Source organism: Catharus ustulatus, chromosome 2 (assembly GCF_009819885.2).
Source record: "Catharus ustulatus isolate bCatUst1 chromosome 2, bCatUst1.pri.v2, whole genome shotgun sequence".
NCBI lineage: Eukaryota > Metazoa > Chordata > Aves > Passeriformes > Turdidae > Catharus > Catharus ustulatus.
In genome coordinates this window covers 41,894,191-41,911,511 of record NC_046222.1, presented here as the reverse complement: position 1 = coordinate 41,911,511, position 17,321 = coordinate 41,894,191, and the positions used below count along the sequence as shown (strand labels likewise).

Genomic DNA, 17,321 nt, shown 5'->3' with positions numbered 1-17,321 from the left:
TTGTTTTTTTTTAAATAAATGAAAATCTTCCTTTGAAAATATAAGGATTTAAATTTTAAATTGTATGTGAGCTGTTTTATTTCATTTCTTGTTGGGTTTAAATCTACAAAATTCTTGTCAAACAAGCTATTCATGTTTATTAAAGAAAGAATGCACTAAACTGAACTCAGGAACTATTATTATTATTATTATTATTATTATTATTATTATTATTATTATTACTATAATCACCATCATCACCATCATCACCATCATTATTATCATTTAAGAATTTGGTTAAATATTTTTTACTCTATTTGTGAGATAAATTACATTTACGATGTATGGTATGTTTCAATATTTGACAGGGGAAAAAATTGCTAACAAAGAAATAAAAAACAAATAAATGCTTTCTCGCATCTTAAAGCACAAATGACATTAAATGTCAATTTCCTTTCAGAGTAAATATATTTGATTAGCACAATGACTTAAAGGAATGATTTGTTTTGCAAGATGCAGTAAATCTGCCATTTATTCACATATTGGTAATCACTCTAGCTAAATTGCATAAAGAGCACAGAAATTAGAAGAAAGATAAACAGATGCAAATTGGTTATCACAAGGTAAATAGACTGTAATGAATTCTCTATCCTGTGTAAGCAACATTATCCTCATCACTCTACTTTGATCTTAAACCAGTGAATAGATCACATAGATGCTTAAGACTGTCTTTAAGTCAAAACATTTCCAGAACAGGCTTTCAAACTTGTACTGCAAGACCTTGAGAGACCCTGTAGCACCCAAATCATTATGAACTGCTTCTTCTTTCTTGTCTGCAATGTGGCAGTTACCCCCACACTTCTTCCAGCAGGTTCAGAGTCCTCCAAAAGAACTACCTACACCCTGCAGCTCACTGACTTTCTGGACTCTTCACTCCCTTGCAGGGTAGACACTAAAATCCAGTACAGAGCAGCAGAAGAAAATAACAGGCAAGGGGGATTGCTCTCAGTCGGGGTGCTCACGTGTTCCACTTACCAGAAAAAGCAGTAGCTGGAAAAGTGGCAGTGGGACAGAATGTCATGAGGATTACCCAGCACATTCTGAGAGCCTGTTTGTCCAAACACTGACAACCCTAGAGGGGAAGATGCCAGCAGCTGCTAGATTAAATTGTAAACAAGGGAATTACCCAGGAGGTGAGCTTGAAAAGAAGGACAAAAAGACCGTGGCAGTTTAGAATTCCAGAATCACCCTGTCACCATTGCAATCTCTGTCTAGGGCTGGCTGAGTATCCTCAACATTGTGGCCACAGGGGCGCAATCAGGGCACTGGTGACACCGACTGCTATGCAGGACCCACACCTCATGTGTGCATCCATGTAAGCTGTCTCACCAGTGGATGAGGGGTGTGGGCAAGGCCAGAGCATGCAGGCAGCTGTCTCGATGTGCTAAATTCCCACTTTTGGGAATTAGTTATAAAAGGCTGTTCAGAAATTTGAAGGGGTTTCTTACAATTTAATATATATCCGGCACTATGGTTTATCTTCTGCATTGTGGATATTGATCCTGAATATATGGTCCATTGATTGTTGGTTAATTAGAAGTCATTAATAATTCAATAAACCACTTGGAATCAAATTTGATATAAACCACTATGAACTGAGCAGTTTTTATGTCCTACATTGCTATTGACTTCATACTCCAAAAATGTGCCTTTGAAAAAGCACTAAACATATAGCAGAGAAGGAACCTTCAGGAGTAGGAAAAGGGAGTACATTTTATAACCCAATGTTAAACAGAAGTTTTCAATAGTGGACTGAATTGTGACAAGAGAGTTAGGGTTGTTGAAATCAAAATAATGCAATAGAAGAGACAAATATAACAATATATATTGATAGATACATTGTCTGGCTGGGTCAGAAGGTGACTACAGCCTTGACTATATAGGTATAGTAGGTGAAGGCTTGAACAGTTAAACAGGACTTAAATTTCACCGGTTGATTGAGGTATGTCAGTTTGGAGTAATTGCTCTTTGGAGAAAATCCAAGTGATGACAAAATGTGTTTATAATGAGAACTGTGAAGCTCTGTTTTGCTAAGTACAAGGATGCAATTTCTTCAGTATGTCATATTAAAAGACTTACATGATAACGGTTAAGTGCAAAATACAAACAGCCCTTACTCTAAATAAAACTATTTCACACTAAACCCAGGTTATACTTATTAAGTTTGACAGAGTTACTACATGAAATACTGTTATATGTTCTCTGCAATACCACGTTTTGCAAAACCTTAACAAGATGACTTCTACAACATGACACTGTAGTGTTGCCAAATGAAGTTTAATGTGTAACACTTGGCCAATTCATCCTAACTAGGAATTCCAGGTTCCTTTTATTGGCAGATACCCTGAGGATGATTTAGATGTTGGTTGAACTGAATTAACTTCTCCTATTTTTTTTTATTCATTATAAACAGAGACTGTGATGAGGCCCAAAGCCAAATGCCTTAGGCATGTAGTGAAGTGTACGGAAGAAGGACTTATTTTTTGAGATTTTCTTTTAAAAAATTACTATCTTGGACTGACTGTTTCGCAAATGACAGGTTTCTATAAGCAAAGTTGAAAATAAATAAATCATGCTCTCTAATTCATGCATGAATTTCTAACCTTGTACAACTGGATTTGAAAAATGCAAACACTTTTTGTGAAAATGTAAGTGTAAACATGCAAAATGTACTTGTTATCAGTAGTTAAATGGACACTAATTCATATGACTCTGTTAATTCCATTTCTAAGATCGGTACAGTAGCATTTGTTCTAATGTACTAATTCCAGATTCTCATGTAGCTGAACAGTCATTTGTCTGGAAGACTGAATTTATGTGGGCACTAATTTGTTATGGATTATGAATGCACTATGCAAGAAAAGCACACATTTCTTCGATATGTGCCAAATTATTTTTAAATTTAGCAACATGACTGATTACTTATGTATGACAATTACCATATTTTAAAATAGGGTAATTTCATAGTTACATATACTGAGGTCTTAAGAGCTATTAATATTTAATTTTTTTTACCAGGAAAATCTATACAGACAAAAAGAATATATACTGATAAATTTCAGACAAGTACAAAAATATTAAAGACAAACATTTGGGTTTACAATGAAGCAATTCTTCACCCCCAGTTGAATTATTACTCTTTTGCTGTGTTCACAAACAAGCTTCTTGCACAAATTATGATCTACATATGGGAGTTTTAATAATGCTGATGACTTGGCATAAACTCAGTAGGATAATTGTATATGCTCATTTTAATTTTTACATGAGGAAAAAATAAAAATAAGAAATATAACCAATGTTCAAAAATCTCTTATTCTTCTGTGGTTTAAATATATCTTTCATAGGAAGAACAAAGGCAGAAGTGGGAGTTCAACAATACAATATAACTCTCACACAATCCGTTAGATTTCCTATATCACATAGATGGTTATTTGGTCAGCAGTTACACTGCAATCATCTCTATGCTATGCATTTTACTTGACTCTTAAAAGAAGACAAGTGGAAAATGTTGGCCCCTTGGAGTTGTTCAGCTACAATACATGTCTTATTTTGTTGTTGTTTTGTGGGTTGTTTAATACATTTTTATATATATATATATGAAATTTTTAGATATTAACATATTTGCCCTATTTATATTTATCTTTTGTGCTTTAGTGCCCACATCATCCTAGTGAGTTAAAAGGTTGCAATGTGTGGTATGACTTCTATTTACTCAGTGGTTTGGGAGATTATTGGGAGACTGGCACCGCTGTGTATATTTTTCCAGTTTATTTTCACACTTTTCTAGTGAGTCACTTGTTTTCCCTATTAACAGAATGTACTCAGTCATTCTGTGATCTCTCTTGCATTTGTCTACAGATAATGAATGTTCATTTATCAACACAAATATTGCTTTAATTAGATCACTTTCTGAGGATTTTCTGCCACCCTGCCTTTCCTACTCCACTCCCAGATCCTAAAATGGATTTTAGCTATGAAGGGAAAAATTCAATTACAATGGTACTTTTTGACTGATGAATGAGCTGTCATGGAGGACAAGAAGGCTCAACTACAAAAAGGAGTTTAGTTGTCTGAAAGTAGGAATGCCAGGTAGAAGGATACTTTGCTAGGGAGTGAAATATTTCTGAGTGCTGAGATAAGGAACAGCCTCAGCATTATCCTGTATCCATTCTGGTATGAGAGCACTTAGAAGCCATGCTTCACAGCAGATGTGGACTGGAGGATGGACCCAAGGATGGCCTGGAGTGCCCTGTACCACCGTTCTTGGAGCCAGAGCTGGTGCAAAGGTATATAAGGATTTTGCTTGTGATGTACCTTTTCAGACGCCATGTAGAGTTGCACATTGTAGTAGCACTCAGCACATTGCATTGTTTAATACTATTCTTAATTAACACATATTTGAGCACAAATGTGTTTAGTTCACCTCAAGGCTTACCATGAATATTCCCCAAGGGCTAGCAAACTGATTAGTCACTCTAGAGTTGTAAAGAGTTTAGCTTGCTCATTTGTTGTGCTTGGTTTTTGGTTTGATTGGGTTTGGGTATGGATTTGGATTTGGTTGGGTTGGGTTTTTTTTAATAGTATATTTTCTACAGAAATGCAAGAAGAGATATTTTGTACCTTGTATTTCCATGCTATTGCACATTTTCTGGCTTTTCTTTAATCCATATCTCTACTCAGTTCAAATTAACTTTGAAGTAATTTTTGCATGTTTTACTGGAAGTTAACGTTCTCACTCCAAATTCCCTGTAGTAGCAATAGACATTTTGTCTTTGAAAAGAATACACATATAGAATTTTTATAGGATTCTGCTTCTCAGACAGACTGTATGCTGTTCAAATTTCTATAAATGTTATGGACATATGCAACCCTTGGCACTACTGAAAGCTTTGCTATTAACTACAGTGGAATTTGAACTAGGTTTTCAGTTGGTGGTTTTATTGACTTTCTACTTTCAAGGTCTTTTATAACATGAAAACTAGCAATTCAGATTTTCACCTAAATTGCCTGTTGTTCCACCTTTCCTCCTATTCTAACAATTTGGATCAAAGATTCTGCTTCTACAAATAATTATATAGTTAGCTTGCAAAATATTTAAGATTCTTCATAAGTATTTTTATTAGATGGGTCATTGAAATGGGAGAGTTAGATCAGTTGATTTATCAACAGAAAGAGAAACAAAGAAATTGGAAGACTGTGGTTTGTAGCTACACTATAATGAGCAAAGCACACTACTACATTACTATATTACTTAAAATCTCTTGAGTTCCTTCTCAGCAGTAGCCATGTATTTCCTGCAAGCAGTATTACACATGGGACATACCAAACAGATTTTCATGGAACTGCACATGCTGGCTGGGACTTGAACCCAGCTGGAAATGTTTCTGAGTCCCTAAATTACAGAGAATAGCTTTTGTACTTCCATAGTTTCTGTATAGGGATTATTGTCCTCATCAAAGAGAGTTCCTTTCCCACCTCTACTCAAAGTTATCTAATTTTCATTAGTGTATGATTTACAGAGTAAAAGAGATTTTTAATGAACTAAAATCCATTTCATTTTTATCACTTGCTACATTTATATTAATAAATATTGTGAATTAGTTTTCATCAAGTCTGTGAAATAAACAATTCCTGCATATAGTAAAAATGACAATGTTCAGAGGGGGGAGAACTGAATCAAATAAATAGCAATGGAGTTTCTCTACCCCATACATCAACTTACTTTTCAATTTTGAACCCAAAATGGCAATTTTTGCTAATCTTTGGATAATAGGAAAAAACGCTGCTTGAAAATTTGCACAACAAAAATATTTAAATAAAATCTACAGATCAGTATATCTTGGAAACTGTACACATCTCTTTAAGTATACATTAATTATAGAAAACATGTGATAAAAAAATAAAAGAGGTATTCACCTCACATTCACTATGGAAAGCTAAACAAAGTTTTGTCTGTTTGAAATGAGTTTTGCTATAGAATAGCTCACACTTACCAGTGCCTTTCTGTTTCCCTTCTATCTGTTCTTGAAACCTTATGCTTTTCTACAAACCAAAGATTCCATTTTAAACTACCTAATTTGGTTTGAAGTATTTTCAGTACCAAATCTTGGAAGAAGAATTTTGCTGCATAAAACATCTGAAACACCAACTAGGATTACTGTTACAAAATTTAGATATTGCATTTTACTTGCTAGAAATAGTTGTTTACCTAAATTTGTTTTTATACTGCCTAGTCCTCATAAACAATTCATATATAAATTCTGTAAAAGATTCCTTGCACTTTAAATAAGTTACCATATCACTTTTATTCACTTACTGTATGAAAAAGTTATGCTGACATTTATTTTCATTTTCCATTCATGAAAGATTTTTCTTGAAGGAGAGGCTTTCAAAGTCTGGCAAAAATGGGAATAGAATATCAAAAGCCTTATTTTACAATATTCAGGACCACTACATTTGTTGTTGCATTCAATTCAGAAACTCTTCCTTGAAATCCAGAACATATTCAACCTAACAGGTAACATTTCCATCCAGGCTATTCAGCAATAGATGTGCTTCCTTCCAAATTTTATTATTCTGTCATTAAATTAGTTATGTCTTTCACCAGTAATGTTAAGATCTAGTGGTCAAAGAATTTTTTTTCCATCCACTTATTACATAGTTATTGCAGACTATTTGGAGTAATAACTTGGTTTTTTCTTAAATAAACGTAGACTTAAAATGTCACTTGCCCTTTACAAATAAATAAATCTCTAAATGTAGCATCTGAACTGGAATGATATTTAAATGATTATTCAATTGCAATACAATTGAGGTCGTAGGATTAAAATTAAATTTTAATTTTTGTGTATCAAAAGCTTAAATCCCAGAACATCTAGTAGTATTTAAAGAAACCATGGCCCTCTTTTATTTAGATTTAATTGAAAATAACTTGGAGTAAAAGAAAAGAACCACTAAAAAGCTGTATTTTCCCTCTTTTGTTCTACAATAAATGGTGACCTACTAATTTCATTTAAAATATTGTAATGCAGCTTTCAACTGTAAATCACAAAGAGTGCACAATATGTTTTTAACATAAAAGTGACAGTTCAAGCTTTTAAAGTTCCTTAAAATAAAGAAATAGTGCAGCCACTTATTCATGAGATCTATTGACTGTAACTCTTCTCTCTCATATACTACCACTCTTCTCCCTTTCTGGATAGAAATAAACTTGAGAGAAGTCACCCTATAAATATTTTCCCTTCTCAGATATTTGGATTAAGATGATACACAACTTTTCATTCTTGCCTCTAGAAGGAACACAGTGAGCAGCCCACACTTCTATGAGTTTTGGAATCTCAAACCAGGAGAGAACAACCCCACCACATGCAATGGGCAAGCAGGAGACAAAGCCATGAACTAACAGGGAAAGTTGTGCAACAATAACAAAAATTGATTATGCACTAACAACTGTCTCATAAGAGATAAAAGGGATAAAACCAGAAGGTGTAAAATGAAAATAAAGAATAATAAACTTTGGAGTGATGTGTAAAGCTATGTCTTCCTTCTGCCAAATCACTGATAGAAGGTTAATTTCTATCAGTTTCTTAAGGAGTTCTTCAGTATGTTCCCTGCCTTGAAAACTGCTGCTTCGGTGACCATCATATTCTCAGTCTGGTTTCCTGGGAAAGCAGAGGCATGCATGACAACCTAGTGTCAACCAGCAGGAACAGTCCCATTCCACTATTTCATTTTGGAGCATGAACTGGGAGAGTTCAGACTAATTTTAAAGCAGGTAAATGGGGATGTGTTTTGCATCAGTTAAAATTTGTTTCTTTTTGCTCTTTCACTTAATAGAGAATGTAATATTTAGACAAAACTGTAACTATGGAAACACCAGCGAAAAAAACAACCAGAGAATTCTCCTATGGAAAAAAATGAGAGCAATATTGTTCTTACCTTAACTTTTATCTTGCTCTCATGTTTCTGAATTCAGGAATTTTAAGAGGATTTACATAATATACTCTTTCATGAAAAAATTTGCATCCCTTTTGATGCATATGTCTGAAGATCAAATTCAGCTTTTGGTACATTAGCAAGAGTCTGATTCATGCTCCTTTAAATTAAAGCTGGTCTCAAAATATTCAAACATGTTTCTAAATATTGTCTTACGAAGATAAAGACTGTCTAATTTCCCACTTTTCCAAGAACCTTCCTATCTAGAATACTGCACCAATACTCTGTAAAAGAAAGATAGTGACCAACTGAAGAGAATACAAGGTCACTGAGATGGTGGGACTGAAGCACTTGCTCTTTAATAAGAGTCTGAGGGAGTTGAGCTTGTTCAGTTTGGAACACAGTTGGCCTTGGAGAGATCTACCAGCAGACCCCAGTGCTATGGGGAAATCATTGAGGAGACATGGCCAGGCTCTGCTGTATAGATGAGATACAAGAAATAAAAATTGAAATAAGAGAGGTTCATCTGAATGTAAGGAGAAGTTTTCCACCATAAGGACAGAGAGGTAGTGGCACAAGCTGAGAGAGGTTGTCCCCTTTCCATCCATCCTCAGATGATTTCAAGACCCAGCTGAATGAAGACCTAAGCATCTTGGTCTGACCCAGCTGGGTGAAGACCTAAGCATCTGGCCTGACCTCCTTGGATCTGATCCGTCATGAACAGAAGATTGGACTGGACTGTCCAAGGCCCTTTCTCTAGCTCAAGAATAGGATTGTACGAAATTTGCATTTTATACAGAACTATTGCATATTACCAGATTTGGTAGTTATCGAGTTAATTTCATGTGATAGAAAATCCAGGCAGACTTCAGTTATGAGAAATTATTTTAAAGCTGCTCAACCAATAAATATGAAGTCTATACTCTCAAAAGGCCCCTGTGGAATCCCATAAAAATACATGAAAACCAAGGTAAAAGCCAATTATGTGTGTCTGCCAAATTCATTAACATTAACTAATGAGACTGTTCACTTCTAAAATTGCTTGTTTCAGGTGGCCATGACAAACTTAATAAGACAGTACTTGCAGAATGTCATTAAATAGTTTGCAGTTCATTTCTATCAGTATCAAATATCTGATCAGGAAAATAATAATGTTAATATGAATTTGAAAGAATTAATTGGAAATCTTTAGAAAGTCCACTGCATATGTGAATAAAAAGGATAAAAATAGCTTTCATTCTGAGGACTTTAAATAGGAAAAATACTCTTACTTTAATAAACAAATAAAAATAATTAGTATTGATAATATATAATACTGAGCTTTGGTTCTTATCTTGTCAAAGCAGAACTAATTACTTTTCCTCACAAAACTGCTAAAAAAGGAATTCTGCTGCCTATTAGGGACGCTAATGCTTATTATCAGTGTCTAATAGTATGTAGAGCTTCAATTTTTGTGTGAGACTGGATTTTCTACTATTTTTAAAAGTATTGGAAAAGACAGAAATATATCTCATTTGCTAAGACCTCTTCTCCGCATGTCTCTGCAACAATAGACATACGAAGTTGGATTCAGGTTTGAACACGAGACACGATCAAGATCTGTTTACATCCTCTTTTTCTCTCTTTCCTTCTAGTCATGTAAGGCAGCGTGTTATAAGTATTTTTATGGCACTTTACTAGGGGGTTTTGCGAGTCTAGGAAGATAAAACAACATTTGTAAACATATGCTTTGCAAATACTTCTGAAAACTTGAAATGTGAATGAATGTAATACAAAACAAGAAAAAGGAATGGTATATGAAACATTATGCCTATATAAACTGTATGATGAAAATGTTACACAACACTTTGGCTCTCTCAGTGTTATGCATTATCAATTTCAAATCATCAGTTTTCTGAGTTTTTTGTACCAAAAAAAATCACAGAAAATCTGTGCATCCTCCAAAATTACCTCTAGCTCTGGTATTGATGCATCTGACCATCACCCAAATATGTTGATTCCACATAAGATGGTGATAGTTATATCATATCAGGAAAGGCATGGTCAAGGAGCTGTCTTCAAGATTCAGTGTTTATCACTTTGAACATTTGCATTCGCTACTCACAAAGTATGTGTGGCTAAAAATATAAGACTTTCTCCTGGTCATTTCTTTGGAAAGGATGGGTGTCTATGTAGTATCTGTCCCAAATTAAATCTCCTTCAGCAGCCATCCATTAGCTGGCTCCTACCAGCTAATCTCAGCCTGGCTGGTAGGCGACAGCAGTGCAATGGGCCCAGTCTCAAACAGCCAGGTTTCAAACTGAACTTCCATATTCACAATGTGGAAAGTAAACATATATGGCCTTGATAGAAATTTTAGAGCTGTTTATAACCAACAGTGGAGGCTGCTTGGACCTTAATGGCTTGACAGGCTTGACTCATTGCTGCTTTCATGAAAAGTCTGTTGGTCTCCCAGAGCCCTACCACATTTAGTTTTATACTGGTTAATCCTTCTGCAGTTGGAGGTGACACCCTCAGCAGAGTGGCTCTGTGCATAGCTCACTCCTACCCTCACTGGGATTTCTGATGCTGTATCAGCACAAGAATTCACCTTCTTTGAAAATTTAAACATGCTTTGTGGCTTACTGTGATTGCAAAACCAGTATGATAGCAAGCTGCCTTGGAAAGTAAAAGCCTTACTGCCTTAAAATTTCCCTTACATCTAGTGTATTGGTTTAGTCCCAAACAGAATGGAATGAAACAAACCAAAACTGAATCTTTTCCACTGTATCAACCAATTAAGCAAAGAATATGTGATCGGCAGATATGCTACAGGGAAGAGAGGGTTGCAAAGAGAGAACTGAACCACATCTTTGGCAGTGATTTGTCATTGGTAAGGCTTCACTGCAATGCCAGACTGAGCCTAACTATCTATCTTAGGATAAAACGTCTTCTTCTTTAGCTCACATTGGGATGTATAAAAGGTTTCTTGTATGGAGACAGATTTATAGGAGATCTGAAACCTGCATACATGCAATTTGTTTGAATATTTCTATTTTCTCTGTTGTGTGTAAACAGAAGGTAATGAACCACTATTAATATGTTACATTTCAGATTCTCATTAGCCTGGAGTAAGCTGTAAACATATATATCACAATTTAATCCATCAAATTATGTACTCAGTATTAATGAAAACCATACTAATATCTGAATAATTCAAAGCTGTAGTCTAACAGGACTTCAGACATTACTCAAAATTATACTAACATAAAGTCTTAATTTTGAAGTGCTTTAACCTTTGTAAACTTACAGAGCAGCAAAATACAAGATTTCATTACGAAATTAAAATACAGCAATCTGGAAGAACATAAAAGTAAATGGGTTCAAGATCAAAAGCCTTGAACATTCTAGTTATTTCTGTTGCAGACACAAAAGTAGGAAAGGGGAGAATCATACTCATTTCAGGCCATAAAAACAAGAATTTTCTCAGAACACAGGCATGCTTGTTGCCAACAAGATATCAGTCATAAAAGCCCCAAACCCCTTAAACCCTATTTTAAACTAGTGTGTTTCTATTAACTCTTCTACCTGTGATTCTCAAATATATATTTCTCTCCCCACCTTGAAAAGAAAGTTGTTACTCATGTGTGATGATTCAGCTGCTGGCAAAGCAGGTGACAAACTTCAATACTTTGCATCCAGCAGGCAAAACATTTTCTGTAAGTTTGAAATTAGAGCCCTTGATGTAAGAAACATGCTCCAAAGGAAACCTTTTCTGATGAGAACAATTACATCTGAAATAGATTTGATGGCATTTTCTACCCCTAGTATTTTCAATTCTATAATCAAGGAAAAGATCTTTAGGTGACTTACATGCCCAATACAGGCTTGAATGGCCCTGAGTTAGAGAACTAATAGCTATACAAGGAAGGGCTAATTAAGTCACTGGTGTACAGTAGATAAAGTTTAATATTACTCTTAACATGATCTTTGCATTGATATGGAAAAAGGAACTTATATGTAATTTAAAACCCAGCCTAAAGTATTAGATATAATCTCAAAAATACTTTTTAGGCACTAGATTAGCAATCAGCTTGAGTAAAGAGTAAAATTTTAAATTTTAGGTCCCTTTAACTCTTCAAATTTAAGTAGGTAACATGCGAGAACATGTTATCTGAAAAGCAGGACTCCCAGACAGAATCTCTTTTAAGAAGTTATTTTTCTCCAGTTGGATTGGTGAAACAATACACACTCAAGCATCAAAATTTCTTTAATTACTATTTAAATGCAGGATCTTTGTTTTCATGGAAAAATCACATAGTGTATGTGATTTAAAGTCTCTTGGTTCTAAAAAATTATGTTAAAGATAGAAATTAAAATGATAAGGGTAAATCTAGAATGGTCAATTTTATGCTCAAAAAAATCATATAAAATCATGAAATTATTAAGAGCCTGAACACCATGATATTCACTGATAATAAGACTTTCTCCTTAACACTCCTTAAGTTTGTGCAGCCCAAAAGTAATCCCAAGATATGAAATCCTAGAAAAATGCTAAATTTATCCCTTTCAGAGCCACAGCTCTTTCTTTTTTAACAAGGAGAGAGTTCCTGTGGATAGCTTTAGCTATCTATATGTTGGAAAAACAGCCTTGTTTGTTAGGGAGAACTGTCCCATGGAACATGAACTGGCAGAAGGCCAGAGTCAGTGAGGAAAATTCAAAATCAGTTGCAGCAGAGCAGCAATCTAAAGTATTAATTTTCAAGATAATAGAGTCATTATTTAACACATGAAGTACCCAATAATACAATATATTTTTTTCCCTGAATAAATTATAATAACCATTAGAAGTGAATTCAGTAAACACTTTGTTTTCACCCTTAGTTTTGAGTGAGTAGAATTTCTGGCAGGTACCCAAACAGGTCACCACAAGCAGGATAATGTGGCAATCTGTTATCATTAGCTCTGTTGGAAAGGTTCCGAACACACTAGAGAGAATTAAATGACCTGGAAAACTCAGTCTATGGAAAAGTCTATTGTACTCATCTCCTTTATTTCCACCTCTATGCATCACTGGAACAGTGGAACAGCAAGATTTGCAGTGGTGACAAAGATAAAGGTCATTTTTCTGTTTCTCTTTCATCCAGCACAAGCCATTTAAGGACTGTTAAATTCTACTCATACAGATTTTTTTTTTTTTTTTGTGTTCTGTCACGTCCTTCCGCTCTCTTGGTGCGTTAGTCTATTGAAATCGTCACATTTGGAAGACACTGTAGACTTGTGTTTTAAAAAACACTGCTACTTTTTTTCCTGACCATCATTGTTAGAACAGTCAGAATTTCACATCATCCAAAACAACAATATACAATGCCCATATAGCTCATTTTAGCAACTGTTTTTCCTAACCAGTATAAATTTTTTCCAGCAGAATTGGAAAGAAAGAGCAGTTCTTAACAGATCTATTAAATCTAATCACTATGAATCTAATCCACATGGTCAAGATAGATAATATAAAGAGAATAACATAGCGTATTCTAAACATGCATCACAGATTTTTCTATTGTTTATATAAACTTTATTGCTGCTCTCCATTTATTTGAGTGGTTAATGTAAAATGAAGAATACAACTTGGACATGCATCAGCTATTCTGATTTAACAGTTTTGTGTGCAAACTTTATTCCTGGGAAATCCAACTAAAGAAAAGTCCACAGCAATGAAAAAAAATAAACAGGTGAATCAGCAGAATCTTAGACACAAAAAAAAAAACAACTTTTGTATTTTGGGAAAGGAGAGATGAACGTACGTCTTGACCTCAAAGTTGAGAAAAAATTCAAGGGACTTTAAGCAGGGAAGCTCAATGTTTTCCCTAAATCTGTTTTATTTCACACTACATACTTACTGAGAAGGTGAGGACATGGACTACCAAATATATGATTTTGACAGCATATTCTTCACTAGCAAATAAGCATCTCCTGCTTAGGCATAAAATTATGACAAACCTTTCCTCTTTAAAGAAGTGTAACAAAATTCAGCACAATTTGTGCTTCACTGGAAATGTATGGGTTTTTTTCCAATAGGAATTTCTATATTTGAGTACCTTATCATTTATGACTAATGAACGTCATGTATTTAAGAAACAGACACAAGACTCAGTTCTGCTCTGTGCAACACAGGATGACTTTAACATCTCACACAAAGGCTGGCAGACCAGAAGTTGGTTCTGTCACTTGATTTTGTAGATTAATGTAGAAAGAATATCTACTTAAATTATCCTGAAATATTTGTCAAAATTTGACTACAATAAACCTCTATTCTAAAGACTAACAGAATTCTGGAATAATATGCACAATTATTTAACCTATAAGAAGCTATTATTTTAAGAAACAAAAACTTGTAGAAAATTGTCTTAAACATATCCTAAACAATTATGTCTTAAACTTTTCTGTTCTTTAGCAAGAAAGATAAAAGAATAATTTTTAATTTATCTCTTGGGGAAAAAACCTCTTCCCTCTCCTCTTCCCTTGTCATTTTTTGCTCCTCAAAACTATTAAAGACATGTCTTAGATTCCAGGAAGCATGCATTCAGAACCAAAATATTTTTATATAACAAATATCCTTCAATAAATCCACAACTCTTATAACACTTGTAGAAGAAAACCCAAAAAAACATCAAGTTAAAATTCACCTGCCAATCTTTCATATGCTTTTAGCGCAATACATTTCCAAGGGCAGGAAAATGAGTTAAACTGTGTTATATTTAAAATGACACTGTGAATCTACTCATATCAAGTTCATCAGTTCTAATTCAGTTACGTCTTTTGGAGGTCACTGTCTCTCTCATTCATTACAAAGGCTCTCTGGTTCTCTGATATGATTCTCAATTAGTTGGGTAGGCCGGTAAAACACCAATGAACTATCTGCTTCCAAATATGCTTGCACAGCCACACATCACACTTTAGCAAGCTCTTTACCTTAACCCATTAATAAACCATAGTTTGAGGTTAAGAATAAAGACCCAACTCAAAAATTAATTAGAGGTGTTCTGAACTACATGATCATGAGTCATTCAGCTCTGAAATGATAAAGCACACCAGTTAGCAGATAACCACAGACATTTACTCCATCTTATTTCAATCTGTGGCTGTATTCATGATAAATTGAAAGTGAATAACCATTGTTCATCTGTATAGTGAATATCAGATTCAAATTACTCAAATCTACAGCTTTGGTATCACAATGGTTTGTATCACAACGCTTTGTATCACAACAGGCTCTTGAATGAAGAACTCTCCATATTCACCTGCTTCACTAATACAGATTTCTATTCAGTACTCTAGCGTGGTAGGCCCTGAGTTACACACACCACTTAGTAGTTAAGTTGGAAAAAAACTTCACTCCTAAAAGGGGCATTATCCTTGACCTTCATGAGGTTGACCTTTGTGGAACTCACTTGTCATTTCAGAGTCCTGCAACAAACCAACCATATTCTAGACCTAGACAAAGCCACACTGAAACACCTGAGATATTACACATGCAGTATAGACTTTGTGACTTGTCTGCAGATATTTCCAGAATCAATTATACACTAGTAAACATGATACAATAGATTTCAAAATCTATTCAGTGCATTCAGGTTAAGAGTATACTGCAGGGACTATTTTAAAACACTTAAAAGAAGTGGTACACACTTTCAAAGCAGAATCTTCTACAAACCCATGGAGAGAAATACAACAATATCATCCCTAAAACTAGGTTTTTAAAAAATCTCTGTTACATTTGTAACATTATTCAGTTTAAATTGCTCTTGAGTACCTCTGTGTTTGATTTGAACTTTATAAACTAATAAAGGCAAAAAACAACGGCAATAAACATACCCCAAAAACATTTTTGCACAAATATCCAGTACCTCAAATTTCCAGTTGGCTGTGAAGAAGTTGTTCTTCAAAACAGAAATTATCTCCACAGATTAGGTCCTGTATGAGTGAAAGTCGATGATGCCCTGGATCCGATTGTATTAGGACTCCCCTTTTGTAATCTGTGGGGGGAAAAAAGGTTACATGTTTGTGTAGAGCTTTATTTGAAGTGTTAGATATCTCAAACCTTCTTCTGTGTGGATGTATGTTCATTTGGCTCTTTATGTTTCATTCCTTTCATGTTGCATGACATGGTTGGCTGCATGAGCTTAATCTGAGATACCTGTCTAGCTTCAGAGGGGATACAGAATTCAAAAGTGTTTGTTTTATGCTGTTTGCTAGAAAAAAAAAAATCTTATTTTTTACAGCAAGAACGAGAAATTAAGAGAATTAAGAGAAATTAAGAGATTTTTTTAATCTGCTAGCCATTAATAAAGGATAATGCTGGGAAGAATGGAAAAGGTACAGGTTTACATTATTAGCCTCATATTCATGTACATTCATCTATAATGGAAGGAATATAAAATAATTTATGTTGTTTGAATTTAAACCAACTCATGAGCATTTTTGTAAAGATACTTTCTTACAGGATTTTTTTAGAGTGACCTTTTCCAGACAACATGCAATTACAGCTTTGTTAATTATTTAATTTTCAAAGTATTCATTTGAAATTACTCTAGAGGGATATGTCGCCTTTTAGTTTATTATCTTAACAAAAAATAGAGCATGACTTTCTTAAAATAATTATTGTTTGAACTACTCAATAATTAAGTAAAATTGACAGCAGAGAAATCACAACACTTTTAATAAATTGAAAAATTGTTATCAATCTCAATTAAGAAAGCAAGAAAACCTTAACCTCTCCCCACCAAAAACCAACTACACAAAAAATCCATCAAAAACCAAACAAAACCCCCCCAAACAAACAAACAAACAAAAAAGCCCCAAAAAGACAAAACAAAAAAACCCAACCAACCAAATAAACAAAAACCACCAAAAAAACCACTCCTGAAAAACAAAACTCCAAAACCCAAACAAAAAAAAAAAAACAGTGCTGAGGTGTTACATGGGCATTTAGATTAATTTTCACATAAGGGTTAAAATACAGTCTTTTTCATGAAAAAGTGTTTATTAACTAAAAAAATAACAGTCATATCATTTTAAAGCTTTTCCTTTTTTTTCATTTTCTTGTACTCAGCCTGAGTTAAGCTTTTAAATGTTTCTTCCCTTGACTTTTTCATTCATTCATCCTGACTAAAGGAGTCATGGGGAATGTCTGCATGTTCCCATTTACTGTTTACTTCACCTGTTGTCCTGGGAAACCAGCAGCAGTTGGAAGCACATTTATTAAATAATTTTGGCCCTTCTCAAGCAAACCAACCAAATAAATAAAATCCAACTAACTGTCCTAGTCATACCTGTTTATGTGATTGTCAGGAAATGTATTGGGTGTC

The 17,321-nt window shown here is 34.3% G+C and overlaps 1 protein-coding gene across 3 annotated transcripts in view; it reads right to left on the bottom strand.

Moving 5' to 3' along the window:
• Positions 1–15,915, bottom strand: part of CNTN5 (contactin 5) — a 440,548-nt gene extending 424,633 nt beyond the window's left edge. For 2 of the 3 annotated variants that reach the window (XM_033051352.1, XM_033051356.2), the window contains exon 1: positions 15,861–15,915. The gene's annotated coding sequence lies outside the window, so the exon portion shown is untranslated. The other variant, XM_033051355.2, reaches the window with a different exon arrangement.
• Positions 15,916–17,321: the final 1,406 nt, after the last annotated feature.